Source organism: Aethalodelphis obliquidens, unplaced genomic scaffold (genome assembly GCF_003676395.1).
Source record: "Aethalodelphis obliquidens isolate GAN/ISIS:26980383/991018 unplaced genomic scaffold, ASM367639v1 scaffold19, whole genome shotgun sequence".
Lineage (NCBI taxonomy): Eukaryota > Metazoa > Chordata > Mammalia > Artiodactyla > Delphinidae > Aethalodelphis > Aethalodelphis obliquidens.
In genome coordinates this window covers 4,676,804-4,698,230 of record NW_020837963.1, presented here as the reverse complement: position 1 = coordinate 4,698,230, position 21,427 = coordinate 4,676,804, and the positions used below count along the sequence as shown (strand labels likewise).

At 49.6% G+C, this 21,427-nt stretch overlaps 1 protein-coding gene across 2 annotated transcripts in view; it reads left to right on the top strand.

Annotated features, from left to right (window-relative positions):
- The window catches only part of ZBTB7C (zinc finger and BTB domain containing 7C), a 379,259-nt gene that overhangs the window by 221,954 nt on the left and 135,878 nt on the right, over positions 1-21,427 (top strand). For both annotated transcript variants that reach the window (XM_027118457.1, XM_027118456.1), the window contains one exon: positions 13,657-13,718. The gene's annotated coding sequence lies outside the window, so the exon portion shown is untranslated. The remainder of the gene's footprint in view (positions 1-13,656; positions 13,719-21,427) is intronic.

The window sequence follows — 21,427 nt, the reverse complement described above, 5'->3', positions numbered from 1 at the left end:
TGGAGACAGCCTCTAGAAGCTCTTCTCCCCTAGAGCCTTCAGAAGGAATGTGACCTTGCCAACACCTAGGTTTTAGCCCGGTGAGACCCATTTCAGAGCTGCAAGGTAAATATATTTGTGTCGTTTTAAGCCACTTAGTTTGTGGTAATGTGTTACAGCAGCAACGGAAACTAATACAGTGTGGGATCCAGGAAACAAGCGGGGGAAGTCTTAGGTGACAACTGTGCAGAAGGCTCAGGTCCAGACTGGAGTTCGAGCACGGGGAAGTCTGGATGCGATCCCTCCTGGAAAAAACCAAAAAGGAACTGACAGATTCCTAATGCACTGAACTGTTTGGGGAGGGATTTTTAACAGTTCCGGTAGTCAGTTTGTGTGTAAATAAGTGTTAGGCACATACGGAGCCACTTTGAACACTAGAGAAAATAAATTATGCAAGAAAGGATATCACGTGGCTCATCTGTGAGCAGTAGCTGCCCAGTGACAATAGTGTGAACACGGACAATTGATTTAACCAAAATGGTGGCATCACTCTGTTGGGAGGATACAGAGAACAGAAATGTGGGCTTAGAGGAAGTGGGGTTGGGGGCATGGGAAACCTCATCTTCCATTATGGGGCTCTAATAGATAATACCTGAAAGCGGAAGCTCTAGAAATGGTAATATAATGCATGTGCTATGACCTGAATTGTGTCCCCCCCGGCCCCTCAGAGTTCAGATGTTATATCCCTAACCCAGGGTGTCTGTATTTGGAGTAAGGATGTAGCTAAGGTTAAATGAAGTCATAAGGCTGGAGCCCCGATTAGCATCCTTATAAGAAGAGACACCAGAGTACTCACTCTTGACTGTGTGAGGACACAGCGAGAAGGTGGTTGTCTGCAAGCCAGGAAGCAGGCTCTCACCAGAAACCGAATTGGCTGGTACCTAGACCTTGGACTTCCTAGCCTCCAGGACTGTGGGAAATAAATTTGTGTTGTGTAGGCCACCCGGTCTATTGGTATTTTGTTATGACAGCCCTATGTGACTAATATAGTGTGTTATTTAGAAATATGTCACTAAAGAACATAAGAAATAGCTAAAATAGTTGGGAGTGGTTATCTTTGGGAATTGGGACTCTGTGGGGAGGTCTGGAGCAGGGACTGCTGGTTTTCGTTGTTGGGTTTTTATTACTTTTGCTTTTTTCAAGCCATGTATATGTGTTAATTTTTTTAAGTAAATCAATTAAAAAACACTAAATGGAATGTACTGGCCTAGGTAAATGTAAAGTTCAGAAACAGGGTGATCTTCAGGAATAGTTTGATGAGGTCTCCAGCTCCATTTTTCTGCAGCTCAGTGCTGTCCTCGGAACTCTTTTATAGTAACAAAATGGCTGCAGCAACCCCAGGCCTTGCATGTGCCTTTGACATCTCTGGTAATGGAGCTTCTCCCTAAGAGGTCCCCAGCAAACATCTTATGTGATAGAATTTGTTCCAGTCACCATGGCCAGGGAGCTGAGCTGAAATGATTGGCTTAAGCCAACCATAACCCACCCCTGAAACACACTGGCTATGGGGGGTGAGTGGTAATCTGGGAGGAAATTGGTGTTCTCTTGCCGAGAGGAGGGGTGAAAGGATCGTGAGTGGCTCAAAAGGAGCAAGTGTCCACTACAAATATGTTCCTCTGGAACGTATTTTCCTTCTTCTCCTTGTGAGATGTATGTCCCTGCTAATGCTTTTGATTGGTTGGTTGGTTGGTTGGTTTGATGGCATTTAAGTTAAATGTTAACTTTTGCTCTGTGTGACCCATGAAATAGGGAAGGCTGGACATAGAGAAAATGACTTGATAAGGGAGGTTAAATGGGGGAGAGCATCCCACGCCATATAAGGGATGTGGGAACATGAAAAATGAGAGACAGGTGAGTGCAAAGCCCTCTTCTTAGGAGAAGTGTGCACAACTGTGATTCAGTGGGACACGATCAAAGATTTCAGGGTAGTGTGATTGAGGGACGACTCCTAGACAGTCCCCTGACTCCACATCTCTCCCAGCCAACCTGCCACAGATGCTGGAAATTACATCATTAGAAACTCTCCTCTGTGTAAGAAATTCCCATGACCACTGGGAGGGGGTACATTCGGCCATTGCCTGTCACTAAAGCAGAAGCTTTAGTTTGCCAAATCCTTCCTGGACAGCTGCAATGGGAGGAGATTTGGGGTGTGGGAGGGGAAGAGGGGAGAAGCATCCGGAGGGGTGGGGCCCACTCAGCACAGGCGTGGAGGTGGGAGGAAGGGAACCAGGTGAGGACCAAGGTGGGGCAGGGCAGCACCAGGTCCTTAGTCCCTGGAGAATTGTCCTTAACCTGAGTCCTGATAAGGGGAGCACTAGACGCTCTCTATGCCTCAGTTAACCAGCTTGCCAAACTCACCAGCTCTCTCCATCCCCTCTGACAGATGCCCACAGCTGGAGGAACACGTGGGGCAGGAAGGTGGCTGTCCAACACGTCCACCATGTCTTCTCCCACCAGCTGAGCCGAATGCTTTCTTAGAGGCAGCTGGCTCACTTCCCAAACCTGTTTATGCCAGTGGAACTTGCTGTTGTAATTATGAAATTTAATTATTGTGCAAACCAATTAAATCCTATTGCCAGAAAAAAAGAAAGAAGAAGAAAAAATTGTTTCAGTGAAAACTCAGGTGAAGCTTTGGAAAGACTCAAAAAAAACTAGTCCATTTAAAAACATGCTGTTGAGTTAGATGTGGGTGAAACAACTGGGAAAGTTTGGGGAAATATTCACAAAATCAAGGGAGACTTTTGCACTCAGATTATTTTGCCAGTGTATTTAATTTCTCATTCCATTTTTAAAAACCATAACTAGAAATTGTAGTGTCATATGAGTGTGATTTATGCCCGAAAGACAGTAGGGACAATTACATCCAGGAGATGTGAAGATAAAGAAAGGTCTTGGCTTTACATCCAAAGTTTGGTGAATGAATGTACCAACATACAGGAGGTGTTAAAATGTCTCAATTCACTGACTAATCATCTCAGCTAAGAGGGCTTCTACCATAGCTTGTTTGTGGTGGGCTTCAGCTCCTGGACACTCCCTCTGCCCCCACCCCACCCTCGCTCTGAATCACAGGCTGGTATGCAGAGCGAGATTACACTTTGGGGCCACAGATGCTTAATTGGCTAGGTTTCCCAGAGCTGCAGAATTGGGAGAAGCCAAGGAGAAGCAGGGAAGAAGTTGGGGATGGCTTCAGCCTGGGCCAGTCCCTCTGCTCCCTCCCAGATGTTACCCGGCGACTGGAGCAATAAGTTCTAGTCCAGCCTGCACTGCTCCCCATTCTTCCCCAGACAACAGGGAGCAGGGTGATTCCACACCTGAGTCTCAAGCCCAGAGGCAGCTGGCATTTGGGTTCTTTATCTGCCCTCACGGCTGCATCTCCTGCTTCTCTGCACACGTCTACTGCTCCAGCCACACCTGCTCACTCACCGCCCTGATTAGGCTAGACCACTCCCACCTCTGCATCTCTGCTAAGAGTGTCCCTTTCTAGACGGTCCTTTGTCCCTACTCTCCATATCCTCCCCATCCTTCGTCTCTACTTACTGTCTGCTGCCTCCAGGAAGCCCTCCCTGATTACCCCCTGAGTTTACTGCATGTACCACCCTCCTGCACTTAGTCTTGACTGCCTTCTCATCTTTCCAAGATATGGGATAATTTTAGGTGCTGAAGGGAGGTTCTCACCAAGGTTCACTGACCAAACCACACGTTCCCCAAGCTATAAAAATGGAGTTCTTCTGGAGACCCTTTCTGGATTTTATTTCAGACACTCCCACCTAACAATCACCACCCTGCATGATTGCACAAATTTCACCAGTAAAGCTCCTGCAATGGGCGTAGAGATTCGGGAGTATTTGTCCTAAAAATCTGATGCGGGAGAATCAATGGACTTCCGAAGGGCTATATAGCACACTGGATTCTGTCCCTGAGTCCCCAGTGCTAGAGGGAAAATTGCAGGAGTTCAGTTCAACTCAGTTATTTCCAACAAGTTTAGATCAGAGACTTCCTGTAAGCAAGGCACTGGGGTGGGGGCAGGGGGCAGGGAGGAGTAGGGATGGGTGGGTCCAAAGATGAATGACACACCATGGCACCTCCCTCCAGAGCTGATGAGCTGGTGGGGGAGATGGCGACATGCGTGAGGGACTAGGATGCGTGATACACAAAATGCAGAGGGAGGCGGAGCAGCCAGGCAAACTTCTTACAAGAGGTGACAGCCGCGGGGATCTGGCGGGAAATGAGAGGGTGAGCCCTGAAGGTGCGCAGGACAGCCAGGACGGGTTCTATACTTCACACAGATGCAAGTAGTGCTTCCGGTGGGCCCTGATATGCCTGGTGGCCTCTCTCAGGATCATTTCTGGAGGGGAAGCTGGTTGATTGAGGCAGACAGCTCTTTCCTAACTCATATGATGGAAGTTCCAGGGAAGAGCTCCGACTGGATTCTCCCAGGCGCCAAAGATTGGGTGACACTGCTGGAGGGACACATCCTGGTAGGCCTGGGGCAGCCACGTTATGACTGAGGTCCCCAGGTAACTATCATCAGTTCCCCTTTCACTCTCAAAAGTGGCCTTGTTTGGACAATGAAAGGTAGTATCCACATTGAGGGGAGTGATGCAGTCCCAGGGAGAGAAGGGGCAGGGGCCACAGGGGGCAGCTTCGGCGGCAGCCTTGGCCAGGCGCTCCCTTTCTGCTGTGGGGTCGCCCGTCCCCTTTCCAAACACCCTTTACACCATCCACACTGCCCGGCTCTTACCTACTTGTATGTCACTCTCAGATTTGCCTTCCACATCACTGGGATGCAGAGTAAACAGTGGAGTTTAAAAATAAAAAGCAAAATAAATCCCTTTCTCAGGGGACCAGTTTTTTTTCCTTCCACCTGAGAGGGGGCTGGAAACACTTATCTCTGAGAGAAAGAAAGCCTGGCACGAATGATTCCCGTCACACTGGACACCAGGTGAGCTAGAACTTTCTGGAAAGCAGGTTTAGATAAAGGGAGGAGTGTGAGTGATAGGACTCAGGGCACCAGGAATAGGACAAGGGCAAGACCCACACAGGCAGGGAAAGCCGCCAAGGGGAACCCTGTCATCCCTGAAGGCAGAGCAGGCCTGCCTCCTGTTTTCACCGTCTGGAGCTCCGAATGCCGCCATTGCCAGCCTCCCTCCCAGCGCCCTCTGGTTTCCCCTCCCAACACGTGCCCACACCAGCCTGAAAATCCCAGCCCCACTGGGCAGCAGAGCCAAGCCGGCAACGTCGGCAGCGCCCGTCTCCCCAAACACCATCAGCCAATGAAATCAGGCACAGAGAACCTTCTTGTTAAACCCATGAGACCCCCTTCCTCCCCTTGCCCTTGCAGGGGACGAACGCCGCTGCCACTGAGATGCTTTCTCCATGAGCCCTGCAGACATGAAGGCTTTATGTTATGGAAAGAAACCTTTCTTCCCCCAGATTTGAACTGTTATTCAATATTACAACCCCGAATATTCTTTGTCACCCCCCTGTGCCCATCCATGTTCTAGTGAGCATTAACCATCCTGTCTCACCAGCCAGAGAGCAGTGGGAAGGACCCCGGCAGTGGGCGCCCTCCCCCTTCCTACCCTGGCGGTTCGGCCAGGGGGCAGCTGGGGGGGCGGGGGTCTGGGCAGCCATTACCCTCCCCCTCAGCTCCTCCAGGCCAATATCTGCTGGAGCCCGTGCTCAGATTTGCTCAGCCCAGGAATACTTCCCTAAGGCCAGAGAAAATAAAACGTGTGTGACTGAGCACTTGGGCCTGTGCTGGGCAGCCTGAGCAGAGAGATTAGGCCTTTGTTCCTTGGACGGGCTCTTCTGCTCCCCACTCCCAGGCCCAGGCCCCAGCTTTGGCTTTGGCTTTGGGCTCAGCCCTTTCTCCTTCTCAGGCTATTTTAAGATTCTAGGCCAAGGTGACAGAAATTCAGACCTCCAAGGGGCCATCACCCCCAAAGCAATGAAGAGGATTTGGTTGCCTTGGAAGACACTGTTCTCCAGCGACAAACACTCTCTCTCTCTCTTTCTCTCTCTCTCTCTCTCTCTCTCTCCTTCTCTCTCTCTCTCCTTCTCTCTCAATCAAAGCAGACCAAACTGGAAACTGGCCTGGTGCCCTGCCGGGCACACACACACACACACACACGTCTCTCAGCCTTCCAGCGGGGTGGGGTAGAATGTCCATTCTGCTGGGTGGGGTCTCAGGGCCGAGCAGCACATGGTGTACAGGTGTGTCTGAGGGCTGGGAGTCCTCTGTCATGTGCTCTCATGGCTGGGAAAGTGGCCTCAGGAGCAAACACAAGTTCTCTCCCAAGGCTTGGCGGTGCTGCTGTTCATTCTGTTTAGCAAATACTTTGCTGGGGGGTTAGGGAGGCTTACAATCAGATTCTTTCCTTTAGTGGGTAAATAAAGAGGCATACAATTAATCACTAATTCAATAAATGTTTATTGAGCACCTGCTATATCTGGTGTTGGGGGTGGAAGGAACAGAAAAAGGCTGGGTGGAGTCTGGCTTGCGGGCATGGGCTGGGTCTCTTTCTGATGCCCCTCCGGAAGGCAGTGGCGGTGAGCCTGGCACAGGCCATGTGCTGGGGAAGGATGAGTTATGGCTGAGTCACTGCCCGGTAGCCAGAGGTGTTCCGGTTGCTGGGGTGCACGGCTGTTTGCCTCACCAGCTGGGGGTCGTGCTGGCCTCCCCACTTGGCTTTCCCACACGGTCTCTAACATTTTGGTCGGATGCAGTTGTGCTTCAAGTTGGAAGGATCATGCTGGTCTCTGGACCTTCCTCCAAGTCCCCCGCATGGGACGTGGCCGCCCAGCGGGGCTAAGTGATGGCCCGGGTACTAACTGGCCCTGAGTGCTGTGTTTTGGGGTCAGTTGTTGTTTTTAATTAATAGACTATTTTTAAGAGCACTTTCAGGTTTATAGAGAAATTGAGCAGAAAGTACCGAGAGTTCCCATATATCTCCTCTCCTTCCCCTCCCTCCGAGTGTCTCCTATTATTAATATCTTGCATTAGTGTGGTGCATTTGTTATAATCGATGAACTGATACATTATTTTTTTATTGAAGTATAGTAGATTTACAACATTGTGTTAGTTTCAGGTATACAGAAAAGTGATTCGGTTATACATACATATGTGTATATATCTATATACTTTTTTTTCAATTCTGTTCCATTATAGTTCATTACGAGGTATTGAATATAGTTCCCTGTGCTGTACAGCAAATCCTTGTTGTTTATCTGTTTTATATATGGTAGTGTGCATCTGTTAATCTAGTGATATGTCACTATTAACTAAAGTCCATAGTTTACGTTAGACTTCATTCTTTGTGTTGTACAGTTTTATGGGTTTTGACAAATGTGTAAAGCCATGTATCTACCATTACAGTATCATACAGAATAGTTTCCCTGCCCCCAAAATCCTCTGTGCTCTGCCTGTTCATCCCTCCCTCTCCATTGACCCTTGGCAACCACTGATCTTCTTTCTATCTCCATAGTTTGGCCTCTGCCAGAAGATCATACAGTTGGAATCATACAGTATGTAGCCTTCCCAGATTGGCTTCTTTCACTTAGTGATATACGTATAAGATTGCTCCATGTCTTCATGACTTGACAGCTCATTTCTTTTCAGCACTGAATAATATTCCATCGTGTGCATATTTAGTTATTTGTTTATTTGTCCATTCACCTACTGAAGGACGTCTTGGTGGCTCCCATGCTTGGCAATTATGAATAAAGTTGCCATCAACATCTGTGTGCGGGTTTTTGTGCAGACATAGTTTTCAGCTCCCTTCGGTAAATACCTAAGCGCGCTTGCTGGACCCTATGGTAAGAGCATGTCTAGTCCCGTAAAGACTAGACAAACTGTCTTCCAAAGTGTCTGTGCCATTTTTTGACCTCGGGTTGGTTGATTTTAATATCAGCGGAAAAACCAAACTGCAACCTATGCAACGCAGCCTCTGAAGGATCCTGGGAAGAGAAGCCACTGCCTCCCTGTCACCACAGACCCTCAGCTGACCCACCCTCAGTAACGGCTCATCACTGCAGGCCTCTCCTCACTAGGTGCTGGGCAGCACTTTTCACGGGAGCGCAGTCAACTCTCATTCCTGAGCCGCTCTCGCAAGCGCTAGGCGCTGGGGACTTAGCAGTGAGCACAGCTGTCAGCATCCCCCCATGGAGCTGACCTCCCAGGGAGACTGGTCTTGCCGCCCTCACCTGAGAACATACAGGTGCTGGGCCCTGTGCCAGGTGTCTCCCTCCATGTTCTCATTTCATCCCTGCTTCAACCCTGGGAGATAGGAGGTCAATGCCGTTATTCTAACCGTTTTGCTGGTGAAAATCTAAAGCAGAGAGAAGTTAAGTCATTTGTCCAAGGTCACACGGCTGGTCAATGGCAGGGGCAGTCTGGATCTAACCCACAAGGCATTATGGCCTCCTGGGAGCTGCAAGACCCTGCAGCAGAGACCATGACCTCACTGTCCCCTGAGGGCACCTCTCATGGCCTCTGCCCCTCCCTCTGAGGCAGAGCCGGTCCCTTCAGTATCATTCTGGGGGGGGCGGGGCAGGGGTGGGTGTGCGGTGGGGGGAGGCTGTAATCTGCCTGCCACCATCCAGCATCAGACAGCCTTCCTTCTAGCCACTCATGCTTGCTGACAGCTTCTGTGGGGGCCAAGGTAAGCAGGGCACAGCCTGAACCTCCCCTCCCACCACTGTAGGGTGAGTGTGTTCAGGCCCCGGGCTGGGAGTCTGGGACCCACGTTCCGGTTCTGCTTGTCTTTGGTATGACTTGAGGCGAGTCCTCGCTGGACTTGGGTGCCCTGGCTGTAAAGTGAGGGATTTGTCGGGTTCCTCCAGCATGGGCATTTAATTTTTTTCAAAAAGCCGTTAGAGACCCTGAAAAGAACAATACCAATTTTGTATAACATGTTGATTGTAACTGCTGTGGCAGTTCCTAGAAGAGAGAGGTTAGTGCAGATTAAAAAAATAAAGAAAAAGATTTCATGAATTTGCGTCAGTTCTCAAGGCAGCGTCTCTACAAAGGTGGCTGATGAGAAGAGGGATCTTTATCGATGAGCAGAAAGACCACAAGGGGCCAAGGTCACGTGTGCAGCAGGCTCTGACCTGCTCCCAGCCCAGGACCTGTCCCTCTGGGGTTTCCAGGACCAAACATGGCCTAATCCACAGGCACTGTTTCATTCTGGGCATAGACTTTCACAGTCCCCAAACCATGCTACCCTCTGGCTGGGCCCTTCTGGTTGACGTCATACAGGCTAAATTTTCTACGAAACTCACAGACCTCACAGGAACAGCTGGAAAAGGTTCTGAGTCTGAGGACTTGGTTTGAGCAGGGATGCTTGAAAGTTGAATGCTTCTGAGAACGTCACTCAGCTTCTCTATGCCGCCGTCTTCCTGACTATAAACTGGCCTGGAGGGAGTTTGCAGGCAGGAACCACACCTTTCCATGTGTGCATCCCCAGCAGGTAGCAAAGACCCTGGGATACTGCAGATGCTCACTAAATGGGTTAAATCTATCCCACCTGCCTGACAGGTATGTGGGAAAATATTTTTTTAAATTATAAAGCGTCACGCAGGGCTTCCCTGGTGGCGCAGTGGTTGAGAGTCCGCCTGCCGTGTCAGGGGACACGGGTTCGTGCCCGGGTCCGGGAAGATCCCACATGCCGTGGAGCGGCTGGGCCCGTGAGCCGTGGCCGCTGAGCCTGCGCGTCCGGAGCCTGTGCTCCGCAGCGGAAGAGGCCACAACAGTTGAGAGGCCCGCGTACCAAAAAAAAAAAAAAGCATCACGCAAATGTTAGGTAATGTTAGCTAATATTAATGCTAATATTAGTTAATATGAGTGTTAGGCTGTTGGTCATACAGTTCCGATTCAGTTAGTCTTCCTATTGCTACTGAAAGCTAAGAGCAATCAGAGCAAAGGGCATAGGTGTTTGTGGCCACACATTTGCAGACAGATGTGGGCCTCCCACATTCCCGGTGTCTGTACACTCAGGGAGGAGAGAAGAGGGCATGAGGATGGAGAAAGGGAGGGATGTCGGATTGCACAGCCTGGTCAAGGGCCAACTGTTTCTCCCTGTGTCATCAGGCTGGAGCCAGAACCCTCTGCTCCTTGACCGCTGCTTCCTTCTCTCCTTGGGGAGAACCACGAGCGTGTGCCGTGCAGAGGCCTGGCCCTTGACAGATAGCACCCGCTGGTCCTGGAGCCAAGGGCTGTAGAGACGGAGTCGGGGTGATGCCCTTTGGCCCATTTCCAGCCATTCCTGGAGATTCAAGAAAACAAGTCATTAGTCTGGAGTGTTCCTTAATGAGAGCAAGGCAGCCAGATTGTTGGGTTTGAGACCCCCCAGGTCAGGGTCTGGGAAGGCACCTGAAATCATTAAGGACCTTTTCCTGGCTGAGGGGCCATGAACTGGAAACTTATCTCTCCAGAGGTGAAGTGGTACCCAACACCTGGGAGGATGATGGGGTGTGGGGTGGGTAACTATTAGCTTGTAAATTTGCTAACTTCACATTCTCACCTAGAATCATAATTTTATTTACTTACTTTTTTTTTTTTTCGGTACGCGGGCCTCTCACTGTTGTGGCCTCTCCCGTTGCGGAGCACAGGCTCCGGACGCACAGGCCCAGCGGCCATGGCTCACGGGCCCAGCCGCTCCGCGGCATGTGGGATCTTCCCGGACCGGGGCACGAACCCGTGTCCCTCGCATCGGCAGGCGCACTCTCAACCACTGCGCCACCAGGGAAGCCCTATTTACTTACTTTTTAAGTTGAAAGTGACCTTAGCAATCACTCCCTCAGCTTGCAGATGAGAAGACTAAGGCTCAGAGAGGGAAAGAGGCTTGTCCAGAGCTCCTGTCGACTCCCCTTGTCTCGCAAGCCTGGATTTTTTTTCCCCCCTTTTTTCCCCTTATACCATTATTTTTTGAGGCTTAGAGCACGTTCCAAGAAAAAAATCAGGACACTGAAAAAACTTATCCGTGCTATTCATTCACTCTCAACTTGGGGAAGCTGTTGGCTCTAATGACCTTTCCAAATTAATAAAGTCTGTACACGCTCAATTGTTTGTTGCACACATTGAGTTACACCTCTAAGTGGCTGGAGGGACTTGCACGCCCGCCTGGAATATTTAGTTCGAGGGCTGTGCAGCCAGCAGACATGCTATGTAGCCTAGGCAGGGGAGCTGTGGCCGGATTTCCTGACAAAGGAGGCAAGGCCTGTTGTCCTTCCCAGAGCCTCCAGGGAACAGCCCACCGTGTGCTCAGAGCCCGTGGCAGACAAAAAATGTTCGTGACAATCTCTGTCCAAGGCTCCTTTCAGAGATTTGGGGGGAGAGACAAACCTTCCTGACAGGATAGAATAGTTCCCAAGCAAGTACTTGATTCTGCTGTGTGACGTTCGGAGAAAGCAGAGGTGGGAGGTTCTGGAAGGCTGGTTGGAGGAGGTGGAATTTGACGTAGATCCACTAGAAAGAGTAGGATTAGGTCAGGTGGAGGCCACAGGAAAGGGCTTTCTAGTCAGGGAGCAAGGATAAGAATGAGTCCACGTGCCTCGGGGAGGAAGCAGGCACGGGGCATGGGGGTTGGGACTCCTGGGTGGAAGGAGGCCCCACTCTGGGGGGTGATGGTATTTGGACTCCAGGAAGTGGTCACAAGAAGACCCTGTTCCTTATGCTCAGACACCTCCATCTGTGACTACGTTGCAGGAACACCATGCTTACAAGCCGTGGGTTCCCTGGCCCAGAGTCACACTGCCTAGTTTGCCCTTGAGTCCTGGTGACAGTCTCCCTGTCTGAGCCTGTGAGCAGCACAGGCTATTTTGACTTCCAAGATGAAGTGGACAAAAGTCTTGTAGAGAAATGCTGTGTATGTTGTACTGTTACTGCAGGAGGATTTTTTAAAAATTGTGGTAAAGTATACATAACATAACATTTACCATGTTAACGATTTTTAAGTGTACAGGTTAGTGGCATTAAGTATATTCACGTTGTTGCACAACCATTGCCACCGTCCATCTCTAGAACTTTTTCATCTTCCCAAAATTAAACATGAACTCCCCATTCCCACCCCTCTCCCCAGCTCCCAGTAACCTCTCTATTCTACTTTCTGTCTCCATGAATCTGACTACCCTAGATACCCATATAAGTGGAATCATAAAGCATTTGTCCTTTTCTGGCTGGCTTATTTCACTTAGCGTAATGTTCTCAGGTTCATCCATGTTGTAGGATATGTCAGAATCTCCTTCCTTTTTAAGGCTGAATAACATTCCATCACATGCATAGACCACATTTTGTTTACCTATTCATCCCGTGGACACTTGGGTTGCTCCCATCTCCTGCCTACTGTGAGTAATGCTGCTGTGAACATGGGTGTGTGAATATCCGTTTAAGTCCCTTGCAGGACGATTTTGAGCTTTTAAAAAGAGGTGCTTCAGCCTTTCAAATTATCGGGGGTGATCAGCTGGCCCTCGCTGCTATCACTCCACGAGGAGCAGATTGCCAGCTTGCCGCTCCCCGCATGTGAAGACTCCTGCCTTGAGCAGAGCTCTTCATTACCCTCTGCCAGGGACACAGATTGAAGGCTAGACTCTGTGTGCACGTGGCCTAAGCTGCTTCAGTCTGCGTGCTGGCCAGTGTCAAGGCCTCTTCGCCTTCACTTCTTATCCTGAAACACATCAGTCATGTTGAATTTGTCTCTCGCTGAGGTAGCAAGTGCTTTGCACTCTTGCTTGGTAGGTTCTTTCTCTTACCTCCTAAAATGTATTTAGCCACGATTGTAAAAGCCAAGGGAAATCACTCAGGCACCGTTCTCCCTTCTCGTCCTGTATCCTCACCACCCCCACCCCCTCCAGAAATCTCCATGCGCTGCTGAAGAGCTCAGGGGCATCCTGTCTTGAAGCATCACTACCTGTGGACATTAATTGGCTCTACAGATCCCAGACTCACCTAAAACACATTAAAGTGATGGCATGCTCAGGCAGAAAGGCAGGAGAACTCACAGTTCAGGTTGGCATTGTCATTAACTCAAGTCCTTGGTGTCAACTCCCTCCCTCACCGAATGTCCTGCCTGGCCTTACAGTCGACCTCTGAAATGCATTTTCTGGCCTCTGTTGGTTTGTGTCAGCTCTTGAACATTATTTAAATGTAGTTTGGGGCCCATGCATGCAATTACCATTGTGTTATTATTCAGAACCAGATTGTTAAGATTCAAGCAGCTGTACAAGGAGATGCCCTGTGCTGTGAGGTCCAATTTAGGAGGGCCTTCTGAGCTGGCGAGCGGGGTTGCTAGGCAACCCCATGCTACAGAAGAGGAGGCCTCACTCCGGAGTGGGAAGAAGCCCAGCGCCTTCAGGGAATTGGAGGCAGTGGTCAATCTGAGACTGGCATGGCGCCGGGGAGGGGGAGGGAGGCGACGTGGGCTGAACCCGTGGCCGCAGGAGGGGGGATCTTGCCAGGGACGCCCCCGCAGCAAGCACACGTTGTTCTCGGGAGGGGAGAGTGCTGCTGGGAGTGAGAATGCAGAGAAGGTGCAGAAGCCAGAGGTCGGCCACGAAACAGCTGAAGGATACCCAGAGCAGATGCTAATATGTTTCTCCATCCCTTTCTTCTCTTTGCAGGAAATGAGCAGGTTTGCAGAAAAACTGCTGGCCTGAAATTTAAGAAGAAGGCGTCGTTGCTTGTGAGTCTGAATTTTGCTTTCTTAGGTCTGTGGTTTGACAATGTTCCTGGGAAGTGGGTGGGTTTCCCTGTTTGGGGCAGGGAGCATGACCTTGATGGAGTCGGGCTTTTGGTTCTTCTGGAAGGTGCCTCTGGCTGGGTGGGGCTGGACCCAGAGGTATAAGGCTGTGAAGGTGCATGGTTTGAGCCCTGGCTCTGCCCTCTGAGTGGAGGGTGTACCCACTGGCTCCCTTGTGGTTGACTGGTGTGTGAGGAAAGCAGGACTCCTCTGGTATGAGGAGGATGTGCACTTTTTTTTTTAACACTGGGGCCACAGACAGTTTGTACAGTTCCAGGTTTGCTGCTAGGGTGACCTTATTTAGAACAGTAGATTCTCATGTAGGCCATTTAACAGTGTGTTAAACTAAGAGCAATCCTATGACCCAATCCATGACTCAATCTGAGAATATTATGAATTCACCAGGCACCTGGCACTACAAAAGAAGCATCAGGTTCAGGCTCTGTTTTGGAGGAGCTGTCAGTCCAGTGTGGGAAGAGAAGACATCTGCACATGAGACCATGAGAGAACTTTATGAGAGGGCATATATCCTGCTCTGGCCCGTATTGCACAGGCAGAAATGCTGGTGGTGAGAGTGGTTAGGGAAGGCTTCCTGGGGAAAGAGACGCGAGCTGGGCTGATGGAGGAGGGAGGCTGTTCCAGGGGGAAGAGAACAAGGCACAGGTGCCAGGATGGGAACACCCAATGGCTCACATGGAGGATGTCATAGACCTGGGTCTAATGAGGGAAGGGAGGAAACACTGGTGACACTGGGCAGGGCCAGATGGTACAGGGCTTGAAATGGCTTCATGAATTCCACAAAGAATCACGATGGAGTAAAGTGTCCCTCATCTATGTAAGTAAAATTAAGTTTCTGCCAGTTTATGACTCATTATGTGAAAATGGCCATATGGATTTTTCAACAAGTTTGAGGTTGTATTTGAGATTAATATATACACTGGATAGATAACAGGAAATTCACATTGGGCGTACTCCTTGTATCTCAGTGAGAGAAAGAGAGAGAGAGACAGGGAGAGATACAGCCTTCTCCAGATAGCTGCAACTAAGGATCTTGAGATCAGCGGTGGGGACATACCCTAAGCTCCAGGTGGACAGCCACCAGGACAGTGCTCCCCACGTCCACTTGCTTTTCCCTGGAGCTGCTTTTCACACAGGGAGCTCGAGGTACTATGCCCAGTATGAGGAGCAACTGGGGTTTATTTATTTAACAAAGGTTAATTAATTATTAGTTCCAAGCAAGCAGGAGAAGCTTGCTTGTTCTAAATGTCAGGAACAACATCCAGTATTTAGGTAGCCTTGCCGTTTGCAGCACGCTTGACTGTATTGCCTCATCTGAGCCTCACCAAGCCTCCGTCAGGTAGTGCCGTTTTGCAGATGAGGAAACCGAAGCTCGCGGTAGTTAAATATTTTGTTCGAGTTTGCTCAGCTGGTAGAGCTGATGTTCACACTGACTTTCCACTGCACGTCACTAGATGTCTGATTAGGGAGCAGGCCTTCTGGGTCTGCCCCTGCCTCCTTCTCGTTCGTCCTGGGGAAGGAGAGTGCTGTGCGGTCCCACCGGGTCTGGCTGTGGGAACTCTGTTGTGGCTGGTCACCATTTTGCTGTGCAGCCTTTCATGGGATATATGATATCAGACTGGTGGTTTTGACTGGGCAGGAAAATGGGCAGGAAAACTGCCCTCAAAGACAAAGGCTCATGTGTGCTTCTTATCACCAGGGATAATCCTCTGGAAAGATGCAGGAGGGCTGCACTTGGAGCCATTGGTGACTGATTTAGGTTGGGTTCCCTAGAAGCAGAGCCTGAGACAAGGATTCAGGTGCACATGATGTAGCAGAAGAGAGCATTAGGGAAAGCTTGTAAGGGAGAGGGAAGCAGGGTCAGGAAGGAGGAGCTGAGCAAAGATGTGTCAAGGCAGGTCTCTCCTTGGCTGGGTGCCCAGCAGGAAAAAGGGTCTGAGTGGGGCATTGGTCACATTCACTACCCTGCCATGAGCATCACTGCTGTGAAGACAGCCAAATGTAGTTTTCACCTAACCTGGCAGTAATTTTCATTGCATTTTAAGAGTATGGGCATTAAAATAGAAATCAATGGTGTCAAAGTCTGTCTTCACTGAAATAACTATGTGCTTTTCAAAAGTATGATTTTATTCTTAATAGGTAATACAGTTCCATGGCCCTACATGCAAAAGTACCAAAAAGTATACTGTGAAAAATCTCCTTCCCACCTCTGTCTGCAAGCAGTCCAGCTCCTCCCCTGGTGACAACCAATATTACCCAGATTTGGGGTTACTTGCCGATGATAGTCTACACATATTGACAATGGTGTGGTTTAGATTTCAAAGTTTTGGTGAGTCTGATTGCAGTACAGTAAGGCACCACCTACTTGGTCCTCAAGAATCAATCAGTAAGACTGAGTCTTTTCCAGAACAGGTTGAGCTGAAATGTACCTTTTATTTGGAGAGAGAGCAGTTCACCAAGTCAGCTCTCAGTGGAATGTTCAAAAGGCATAAAACCTTTATAAACATTTCCAAACTCCTTAGAGTGACTATATAAACGATTGATATAAGAATTGCAAATTATTATTATTTCCTCATTAAAGCAAATCACCTATAAAAGAGCTTGAGATGCTGTGCTACAGTCCTTGAAATTTCCAAATATTTTAAATAATTTAAAATTTCACGAAATTCACTGATTCAAATCATTGCCGTCTCACTGCATTTATCATCTAATGTCATTTGCGTATCGTTTGATAGCTCACTGAAAGGTGTATTGTTTCCAAAGTGTGTTTAGATCCACTGCAGTGTCAGCACCTTGTGAATTCTCACTGTGGTTTCCTTTTATGAAATGACTTCACTGTGTAATTTGGAGATACTTTCTCAACATAGGAGCTGGTCAGCGATGGCGTGGGCTCCGTTGCTGGTGAGCTCCCTGTCCTAGGAGGTGTTGAAAGAGCAGTCTGTCAGCAAAGTTACGAAGGAAGTCTACTCTACGTGACGGGCAGGTTTAGAAGACTTTTAAGTTGCTGTCGTAGCTGCGTCTGGTTTATGCTTCGTTATCGTTATTACCTTTATAGGCCATTTGCCTCGCTTGACATGCAGCCTGTCGGGCTCACACTGCACACTTATCTTCCTAATTTTGGTTCCACAGGTTTTGTCTGATGCCTATAAATGTCCAAGTAGAACTTATTTTGTCATCTCATAGGCCTGGCGTGTATGTTTTCCTCTTTTCCGCTCTCCATTGTGTTTACATTCTCTCTCGGGTCGCAAGAAAACCCTCTAACTTGTGCGTGACCTGTTCAAGCCCCAAGACGGATCTTGGTGTCACACCCACGAGGCAATAAAAAAAACCTCATTTCCGTCCAAGAAATAGAATCATTATCTTGATTGAAATAATATCTTTCCTCAACCTGCAGCCAGATAAAGGATCAAATTGGTGGAGTTTCCTTATCACAGCACAGAGTTTGCAGGGCCCCGAATAATAGCCTGTGAGCTGCTGCTGGGGGCGAGTTCTATAAGGCAGAGCCCGCATCTCCTGGGCTGATTTGTCTTATATGATGTCTGGCGCAATGTAAAATAATTCCATTGACGACACATATTATTATATTAAACGGAGAAGGTAGTGTAGAGCCTAGAACAGTGAGAGCGATGTATGCAACTACTGGTATGATTATGGTGGTAGTTTTTCATTAGGCAACATCTGACATGTATGGGCAATTACAGGAGTGACTGAGAGCTGTAGATGTTTTAGGATGTAGACTTTTAGGATGTGACTGTTCCAGCATCCTATGTTCACTAGGCCTTAGCTTCCCAGGACTGCAGTCAGAGTAAGGGGATGACTGGGTCCTAGTTTGGGGATGAACAGCCAGAGGCCAGAAAAGCAACATCTTTGGGAAGGAAAATGAAAGAGCTGTGGGCAAGGAGGCAGGGGTCCCGGGTTCCAGCCCAGATCCACCACTGTCACCACGCAGATGGGGCTTTGGGGTTCCAGCCTGCCTACTGTTCAGAGAGGGTTACACGGGGGTGTCAGGAGAAGGAGGTGAGGCGATGTTTGTGCAAAGTCCAGGATACTAGCTGCAGTCTCAGTCTTCCCTGTCCCCTGTGCACTGGGAGGGGAGGCTCTGCGATATCCCAGGCGTTTTTGAGTGCTTACTCTAAGACAGGCATATTATAACGACACTACGTGTATGAACTCAACCCTCACAACAATCTTATGCATGAGAAACTTGGATTATCTGCCTTTTACAGGTGAGAAGGAGCAAAGAGTTTCAGTAACTTGCCCAGGGTCACACAGCCAGCCAGTGGTGGAGCTGGGATTTAAAGCCCAGCAGTCTGGTTGGAGGTCTTGAAAATTTAAAATAGACCACATCAGGACTAAATAATACAGTTCAAACATCTGGGGCTTTCTACCAAGCCGTAAGCTATGATCCTGTGATAGGGAGAAATAATCATAATAATAGTGATGATGACGGTATCTTTGCAATGTTCCAGGAGACCTAAAGGTGGTTCCTGTGGCAGAGGTGGGACACTGAATGAAATTCTAGCCAAGATTCCTGATCTTGGGCACCTGGTAGCTCAGATCCTTTCCTGGCTTGGGATCCTGCAAAGCTGTCCCCAGCTGCACACACACTGTAGAGCACCAAGGGATGCAGGACTTGCCCCCAGGGACTTGGCCTCTGTCTGGTCCATTCCCCCATCTTCCTGGAGAGCCCTCCCAGGCCCTGGGGGCCATGCTGTCTGCCAAGACTTCTGCAGAGAAGGAGACCATCCCCCTACACCCTGCCCCACTCCTGCTTCACTCCCTCTCTCCCCAAGCACATCGTAAGTGAAATGAAAGCCTGTATCTGCAGAATCTTGTTTTCAGAGGAGTGCTGGCCTGCCGGTGGGCGTTCCTGATTACCATGGTAATCACCAGCAGAATGGAGTGATTTTATAATACATTTCCATCAGAAATATGAACAGGTGTGCAGGGGAAATCAACATTTATCAACAAGATAGGTCTTGGGAGATTAATAGTGAATTTTGGATTGCTCAAGGAAACAAAAGGAAGAAAGAAAGAATTCATACTTTTGCTTGCAGGCAAGGTCCTTCCAGCCTTACCTCTGACCATTTCCCACCCCATCTCACTCCCACCCCCACCTCTGAGCTTTTCACTCACAGTTCTCCTTGCCCTTTCCTCTCCTCTCTCCTTTCCACTGCTTAACCATCTGTCAAAGCCCAGCTCCTCCAGGAAGCCCTCCTTGGTTCACTGAGTGTACAGGAATCTCTGCCTTCTCTGACACTTTGCAGCCCCTGCACTGGGCCTGTGCAGTCTCCCTCACTCCCAGCCGGCTAGGAGAACCCCTGAGGGACCTGTATTCATCCAAGGGGATGGGGGGCTCTAGTGCTGGGTAGGGCCGAGGAAGGGGCAGCCTTGCGCACCCAGCCCTGGGCCTTTGTCCTGGGCCCTCAAGTGTCTCCAACACAGCACATCAGGGTTTGTCACGGTGTGAGCAGGAGACCAGAGGGACTTGACAGAGGCCTCGGCATGAAAGGCCTTCTTCACTTTCAGGCAGGACAATGCATCAGCGGAGTCGCCCGCTCTGACGGCGCAAGAGGCATTAGCTAATATTTGGATTTTAAGAGAATGAATGATAAAGAGCCTGCGTGTCTCTCGGAACTAATTTTGAAGAACGGCTTCTGCCGCACGTTCCTGTAGTTGAATCAGGCTCCTAAAGAATTAATAACAAAAGGTTTAACCAAACAGACAAACAAAAAGGGCATTCCTCCACCAACTTTTCTCTCTTTTAATTCCCTTCTTATACTGCTTCTCAGTTAGCAGTAACTTATGAAAAAATGAAATAGAGTTGGAACGGGAAGCCGTGAGCCTCAGAAGAAGGCTGAAGTGGCAGCCCTTGCTTTTGTTCTGCAACGTGAATGGCTTCGTGGTGGGTCCCCTCACTGAGCGTGGTAATGGGGCCTCAGGGGCAGACACACACCTGACATGTCTATGGGGGAGGGCCTGACCTCCCTCCACAGGTGTCTGCACGAGGCAGGGACTGGCGGGAAGCAGGTGGCAGACTCAAAGTGAGCAATTTGAAGAGAGTTGAGACCAAAGGACAGCACAGGACGTAGAGAACCCACATGACACGGGGAGTGCAGCGGTTACACCTCTGGGGCTGAAGGGGCAAGGGGAGGGAGGCTGCTGAAAGCAGAGGGAGCGGGGGTGCTGTGCTGGGGACCACCTTGCCTGGGCTGTGACCTGAGGTGCCCCGGAAGACAGAGGGACAAGGCATTAACACCCAACCTCCCTCTCTCCCTCCCTGCAGGCTCCTCCGGGGCCTCCATTGGCTGAGCCAACAGGACGGAGGGCAGAGGGCAAGGGGCCATTGCTCTGGTCTGTGTGGTCAGCCTCCGGGGACAGAGACAAGTGAGAGGTGCAGAGTGAGCCTGGAGGGGCAACTGGGGACAGCAGCACAGCGCCTCTGCCCACGTGGCAGGCCGGGGGCAAAGGAGGAGGCCCAGCATCCTTGTCAGGGCAGACCTGGTCTTAGGGCCCATTTCAGGGCCTCCAAGAAAGTCCTCAGCCTATTCTCCAGGGACCACCATTCTTTTCACCAGAACTATACTGTCACAGCGGGTTCCTCTGGGAGAGGAAATCTGGGGCCATGCTGAATGCACACTGAAATGCCATCTGATCCCTCACCAGAAGGGGCTCCAGCAAGGTGCCAAGAGAGCCACCAGGAGCAGGCCCCAGAGGAGATGCCAGCCGAAGAAAAGTGGGGGTCAGGGTCGGAGCAAGAATACAGAGGCTCAGTCCGCCAGAGGCTAGCCCGGGACAGTGCCTGTCCAGCGTCGCAGTCCTGCGGGAGGGCACTATGGCTCTCAGAGCTGCAGGCAGCTCTCAGCTCTGCTCCTGGCAGAGCTCACGGTGATCCTGCCTTTTGCATGGCCCGCCAGCATAACCTGTTTCAACTGTCTAACAACCCAGGAGGTGGGTATGGCCCTGCAGAGGAGGAGCGCAGATAGAGAGGAAAAGCACTGGCTCAAGGCCACACTGAACCCAGATGGCTTGATTTCTGAACTGCCCCCTGGCCTGGCCGCCTGCCCGGGGTCTCCTGGCAGAGGAGGGTCTGCACCTGCAGAGAAGGGAACGTCATTCAAATGGAACATACATTTAAAATTGTTTTATTTGGAAATAATTTCAGATTAAAGAAAAACTGCAAAAAATAAAAACAATACAAAGAAGACCCTTACATTTTTATATTCTAGAATCATCTATTGTTAAAATTTTACCCCATTTCCTTTATCATCTGTGCCGTCCCTTTCTACCTATCATTCTCTCTTTCTCTCTCTCTCTCTCTCTCTCTCTCTCTCTCTCTCACACACACACACACACACACACACACACACACACACACACACACACACAAACACACATTTTGTCTGAACCACTTGAGGGTGTTACCCCTAAATACTTCAGTATGTGTTTCCTAAGAATAGGCATATTCCCCGGCATAACCATAGTATTAGTTGATCAACGCATGTAGCGTTAATGCATACTTTTACCTAATTACCACTCTACGTGGTGTGTTCCAATTTCATCAGTTAACCTTTGGATGTTCTTTATGGCATATCCGTCTCCACCGAGGATCCCGTCTAGGGCCGGGTGTTGAA